The 4,643-nt window shown below is 37.9% G+C and overlaps 1 long non-coding RNA gene across 1 annotated transcript; it reads left to right on the top strand.

Annotated features, from left to right (window-relative positions):
* The first annotated feature begins 586 nt into the window (after window positions 1-586).
* LOC104656178 lies at window positions 587-1,588 on the top strand. Its single transcript, XR_747082.1, has 3 exons — window positions 587-797; window positions 877-934; window positions 1,406-1,588. It is a non-coding gene; the product is annotated as an uncharacterized LOC104656178 (long non-coding RNA).
* The last annotated feature ends 3,055 nt before the right edge of the window (window positions 1,589-4,643 follow it).

Consider the following 4,643-nt stretch of genomic DNA (forward strand, 5'->3'; position numbering starts at 1 on the left):
CATTACATTAGAGACATCATGGTATCTCAGAAAACCTATTAGCTGTTTGCTTAACTTATTTGAGACATTTTGTTTTCTGCCAGGGGAAACAATAATCATGATGTCACAAAGCTGTTGTAAGAAACATTGAGTTTATCTATAAAAGCACTTTGCAAAATCACAAAATACTAGACAAGTGTTAGTTGTTATTTGTCCCAACTTCTCCGGAGTTGCCTTTCTTGTAGGTTGGAGCAAGAGAGGAAAGTTCAAAATCCCAGGAACCATTTCTGTCTTTTCCTCAGATTATAAATGAAATACTTTGGCTTTGCTCCTAAACCAAGGTGAAACCAAGGTAGAGAAGGAGAAGAGAACAAAGGGAAGAGACTTGGACCGAGGCACATAAAATAACCTGCCATGAGGAAGCATCATGAAGCCATACAATGCTGCCAAGGACAAGAATGTGATGTTTTCTCATTTGATATGTTTATTGATTAATTTCTTTTTGTGATGTGGTTTGACAGAATCCGAGAGGGAATGTGAAAACCATTCACCCAAGTTCTAGAATGTCTGATATTGTCTTACAACTTCACATTCCTTTGTGATTCCGATGGACTGATTCAGCCCCAGGTTTGAATTTTTTCTAGTTTTCACACACACACACGCACATGCGCACACACACGCGCACACACACAAAATCATAATACCTGTAAGAAGGAAAGCAGTCCTGTAGAACTAAAGTGTTTGAAAAAAATCTATGAGCTTAATGTTTTGGAGGAAATCCCTTCTATAGCAGTGGAAAGAAGGCAGCTCATTTTTGAGTAAGTGTGGATAGAACTGGAAATAGGAGATATGGCAGCGACAAGAGAAGGCCAATAATCTATGAGTTCATGTCCTCAGCTTTGAATGGTAGGACTGTATCTGCTCTTCAGTTTTTGAAATACAGCTTTGCCACGTGGTAAGTATACACCACCCCCTCAGAGCCTACCTGCTGCCTTAGTCCCTCTAACCCCTCCCCCAAAGTCTACCCCACTGTACCAGCCCAAAATCCAGATATTGGATAGTTAATGCCAAGCTCAACATGGCACCTCCTGGACCCTGCTCTAGAAGGATGGTCTGTTCTTAAATCCGTACCTGCTGGTCAGGTTGCACTAGACATGTTAAAGGAGGCTGATATCACTCCTGTCTTGGCACTACTCTATACTTCCTCCCCATCCTGGTTCCTACTCCCCAAACATAGGTGCACATATGTGTATGTACATGTGCACAAACGTGTACACACAAGTCTACATTTGCACATACCTGTGCATACATACATGCACACAAACATGCACATGCAAATGTATGCACAAACATACACACCTGCACACACACATATCCTCACTTTGTCCCAGCTTCACCAACTTCTCCTTGCTCTTCTTTATGCTAGCACTGAGCTTTCACACTGGGATTCAGCTGCCATGCTTCACCTTGGGTATGATCATGACAGAGGCTGAGAAAGGTGACTCCCTCCATTGATGTATTTCCCCATGATTGCCTTCCACCAAACGATACTAATACTCCTGAAAATACTTAACATTTACAAAATGTTTATTTTCTGTTTCATTCCAAAGTACTTGCAAGCCTCCTTTTTTCTCATATGCAAAATGATACCAATCATATCTAGTTCACAGATTTGTTGTGAGGAATAAATAAGGGACTACATCTACAGGATTAGCACAGTGCCTGGATATAGCAATTGCAACAAATAGTAGCTATTGATATCATGGTATTTGTTATTACTATTAATCTAATCATTCAGTTTTTGAGTTGTGAGTTCCTATATCCTTCTAATTAACTCATCACATTTTCAAAATGATGTCCTAGTAAAGGAGAAAGAATCTGAGAAAACGTTTCTTCACTTCCCTTTTTTTCTTTTTACTTGGAAAGCAAAGGAAAGGGCAGAGGCAAGTGTGCTTAGTATTCTGTGGTTAAATTTAAATTAACTTAGCAGCTGACATGCATAGAAAACCAAAATAAGCTAAGACTTTTTAAAAACTATTCCTTCACAATGTCATATTTCACTTAAATTGCAATTGACAATTAAAATAATTCCAAGAGTTTTAATTTGGGAGGAGGATGATTTGCTAAAGCAATTCAAGGTGCAGCCTCCTTTCAGGAAGGTCATTACAGACTTTGCTTGTATCTCTTTTTGCAACACAAAGGCCATGTAAGACACCCATTACCTTTCCAAAGAGAACATTATCAAAGTCTAAACTACATCCAAAGTGTATCTTACTCCTAATAATTAGAACTGGATGAGTAGCTAGGAAAAAAAAATATGAACCTGCTTAAACTAAATTGGTTCAGCTGTAACTGATCTAATGCAGTTTTCCAAAGAATAATTGATATTATATAATCGTAACTGCCAGTTTATGTCAGAAAAGTGACATTTGACACTTTCTTGCTAACCAGCCTAACATCATCAATTAAAACATCACTTCTACAATGACATTTCACTAGTCAGCTTAACATCATAAATTATGACATCACCTCTTTTATGAAACCAGAAGATTGAAGAAAGGAGACTGAGAAAATATTCCTACTGAAAACTAAGATTCCTCTTTGATTTGTGCCTTTAAAATCTTTTTTGCTCTGATTATATTGCTGAGATGGTTACTAAAAATAGTAATAATAAAAACCTCACAAGATCATAGTGAAAGCCATAAGAGAGCAAATTATACATTTTCTAGTTCCCCTTAGTTATGGTTCAACATCCCTGGATGGTGATATGAGGATTTTATTTCACAACTGAACTATGAAATGACTATTCTTGGAAATCCCTAGAAAATAAGAAACAGAAAAGAAAAATTTTGAGTTTGGGTTTGAATTTGGAATGGTATATTCATGTCTCACCAAACCCGTTTTAAAACAATGTATATGTCAGGAAGGTTGCATATACCTGTAGCCCTTCCAAAGGCTAACTGCTTGTTTTCCATCTGAGGCTCATAAGCACATACTATAGAAAATGTGATGGGAAATAGATCTTTTAAGATGGAAGACCCAGATCCCAAAGAAGGAACATTCATCTTTGTCCACCTAAAACATTATATTTTAAGGCAGAAAGGAGTCATTTTCCAAACCGTTTCCTGAACACCTGCTGGACCAGCAGCTATAAGAGTAAGGAAACTGAGTCCAAGAAGAGGGGAAGCAACTTGCCTAAGGTCACACATAAAGCAAGCATAAGATGACATAGTCGTGTTCTACAGCCCTGTGGTCTTGCCACAATCAAGGATGAAAAATACAAGATATGGCATCACATTTACAAGAGCCACTAAACACATATATGCTGTCTTCCTCTTTTACAATTTGGTAGTGGAAGGATAAGGTGACCTTTTAGTGTGTTAATCCACAATTTTCAAGAAAGTAATCAAGTAGACTTCTTCAAAGCTATTTATATAATTACATATAGTATTACCACAAGAATTTGTAAAAAGATATTATATTTCTTTTTATATCATGTGGCAGAATTGAGAAAACTATAAAGAACAGGGTAGACATTTTTGGAGCATACTAGAGCCACATACCTCCTTCTAAGGTAATCTATAGTTAAAAAGAAAGTGTTGCCAAAAAAGAGTGCCACCAGGGGGATCATAACAGAACTCTCACAGTTTTATCTGGTAGTTGTGATTTTAATCCTTAAATCCAATGTTCAACTTCATGTCTAAAACACCAAAAGCAACGGCAGCAAAAGCCAAAATTGACAAATGGGATCTAATTAAACTAAAGAGCTTTTGCACAGCAAAAGAAACTACCATCAGAGTGAACAGGCAACCTACAGAATGGGAGAAAATTTTTGCAAACTACTCATCTGACAAAGGGCTAATATCCAGAATCTACAAAGAACTCAACCAAATATACAAGAAAAAAACAAACAACCCCATCAAAAAGTGGGGAAAGGATATGAACAGACATTTCTCAAAAGAAGACATTCATACAGCCAACAGACACATGAAAAAATGCTCATCATCACTCGCCATCAGAGAAATGCAAATCAAAACCACAATGAGATACCATCTCACACCAGTTAGAATGGCAATCATTAAGAAGTCAGGAAACAACAGATGTTGGAGAGGATGTGGAGAAATAGGAACACTTTTACACTGTTGGTGGGATTGTAAACTAGTTCAACCATTATGGAAAACAGTATGGCAATTCCTCAAGGATCTAGAACTAGATGTACCATATGACCCAGCCATCCCACTACTGGGTATATACCCAAAGGATTATAAATTATTCTACTACAAAGACACATGCACACGTATGTTTATTGCAGCACTATTCACAATAGCAAAGACTTGGAATCAACCCAAATGTCCATCAGTGACAGACTGGATTAAGAAAATGTGGCACATATACACCATGGAATACTATGCAGCCATAAAAAAGGATGAGTTTGCGTCCTTTGTAGGGACATGGATGCAGCTGGAAACCATCATTCTTAGCAAACTATCACAAGAACAGAAAACCAAACACCGCATGTTCTCACTCATAGGTGGGAACTGAACAATGAGATCACTTGGACTCGGGAAGGGGAACATCACACACTGGTGCCTATCATGGGGAGGGGGGAGGAGGGAGGGATTGCATTGGGGAGTTATACCTGATATGAATGATGAATTGATGGG

The sequence above is a fragment of the Rhinopithecus roxellana genome, chromosome 17 (genome assembly GCF_007565055.1).
Source record: "Rhinopithecus roxellana isolate Shanxi Qingling chromosome 17, ASM756505v1, whole genome shotgun sequence".
In the NCBI taxonomy this organism is placed as follows: Eukaryota; Metazoa; Chordata; class Mammalia; order Primates; family Cercopithecidae; genus Rhinopithecus; species Rhinopithecus roxellana.